Below are 1855 nucleotides of genomic sequence, written 5' to 3'. Positions count from 1 at the left end.
GCTCCTCTGATTATTGCTATTATATATTTAGACCAACATTAAATAGCTCCCATCTGCTTTATTTGGGGCTACAAAGGTGGTATAACATTTTTAATTCATTTTATTTTTAAAATTGTCTTACATTGAAATCGAACTCTTCCCTGGGTCCTGTGAATTTTGACACTTGTACTCATTTGTGTAACCACTGTCATAGTCAAGATAGAGAGCCATTCTATCATTTCTATAACTCCCTTGTGCCATCTCTTCATAGCAGAATTTCTCAGTCTTGGCTCTATTGATATATGTGAAGCTGCTCAGTCGTGTCCAACTCTTTGTGACCCCATGGACTGTAACCTACCAGGCTCCTCTGTCCATGGGATTTTACAGGCAAGAATACTAGAGTGGGTTGCCATTTCCTTCTCCAGGGGAATCTTTCCAACCCAAGGATCGAACTTGGGTCTCCTGCATTGTAGGCAGAAGCTTTACCGTCTGAGCCAGCAGGGAAGCCCATTGATATTGGGCTGGATAATTCTTTGTTGTGGGGAGTTTTTCTGTGCATTGTAGGATGCTTAGAAGCACCCCTGACCTATGCCCACAAGGTGCCAGTAGCACCCCTCCTCCATTAGTGACAATCAAAATTGTCTGGAGTCATTACCAAATAAATGTTCCCTGGGGAGAAGAAAAACAATCTCCCATCATGACGTACCACTGCCTTATAGTCACTCCCTGTCCCCTGTCCTTGTCCTGACAATAATCACAATGTGTTCTACATTATTATACATTTATCTTTTTGAGAATATCATATAACTAGAACAATACATTATGTAACTCGTTGAAACTGGCTTCTTTGACTAAGCATGCTTTTGAGATTCATCCAAATTATCACATCCATCAATAGTTCACTTCTTTTTACTGCTGAAGCATGTTCCATTTATTGGCTGTACCTAAGATTTTTTAATCCATTTACCTGTTTAAGGACATTTGACTTGTTTTCAGAATTGTGAAGATTTTACAGAGCAGGTAGAAACATTCATATACGGGCTTATGTTTAGCTATAAACTTGTTTGTCAAGGGTAAGTATACACAAAAGTGATTGCTGGTCATAGAGCAAACTTATGTTTAACTTTATAAGAAATCTCCAAATCATATCCTACATTGTTTTTACCATTTGCATTCCTATCAGCAATGTATGAGATTTTCAGTTGCTCCATAATCTCTCTAGCATATGGTATGCAGAATTCCACAGAATATCAAGGAGAGACAAGAAGGCATTCTTCAATGAACAATGCAAAGAAATAGAGGAAAACAACAGAAGGGGAAAGACTGGAGATCTCTTCAAGAAAACTGGAAATATCAAAGGAATATTTCATGCAAAAATGGGCACAGTAAAGAACAGAAAGAGTAAAGACCTAATAGAAGCAGAGAGATAAAGAAGAGATGGCAAGAATACATAGAAGAACTGTATGAAAAAGATCTTAATGACCTGGATAACCACGATGGTGTGATCACTCACATAAAGCCAGGCATCCTGGAGTGTGAAGTCAAGTAGAATTTAGGAAGCATTGCTGCCAATAAAGCTAGTGAGGGTGATGGAATTCCAGTTGATCTATTTAAAATCCTAAAAAAATGATGTTATTAAAGTGCTGCACTCAATGTGTCAGCAAATTTGGAAAACCTAGCAGTGGCCACAGGACTGGAAAACATCAATCTTTATCCCAGTTCCCAAGAAGGGCAGTACTAGAGAATGTTCAAACTACTGGACAATTGTGCTCACTTTCCATGCTAATAAGGTTATGCTTAAATCCTTCAAGCTAGGCTTCAGCAGTATTTGAATTGAGAACTTAAAGGCAGAGGAACCAGAGATCAAATTGCCAGT

General features: G+C 38.5%; 1 non-coding gene across 1 annotated transcript; it reads right to left on the bottom strand.

Moving 5' to 3' along the window:
* Positions 1-411: 411 nt before the first annotated feature.
* Positions 412-483, bottom strand: TRNAC-ACA (transfer RNA cysteine (anticodon ACA)). Its single transcript has one exon. It is a non-coding gene; the product is annotated as a tRNA-Cys (tRNA).
* Between the last annotated feature and the right edge of the window lie 1372 nt (positions 484-1855).

This window comes from Capricornis sumatraensis, chromosome X (assembly GCF_032405125.1).
Source record: "Capricornis sumatraensis isolate serow.1 chromosome X, serow.2, whole genome shotgun sequence".
In the NCBI taxonomy this organism is placed as follows: Eukaryota; Metazoa; Chordata; class Mammalia; order Artiodactyla; family Bovidae; genus Capricornis; species Capricornis sumatraensis.
The sequence above is the reverse complement of the archived record's forward strand: the minus strand, read 5'-3'. Positions and strand labels throughout refer to the sequence as shown.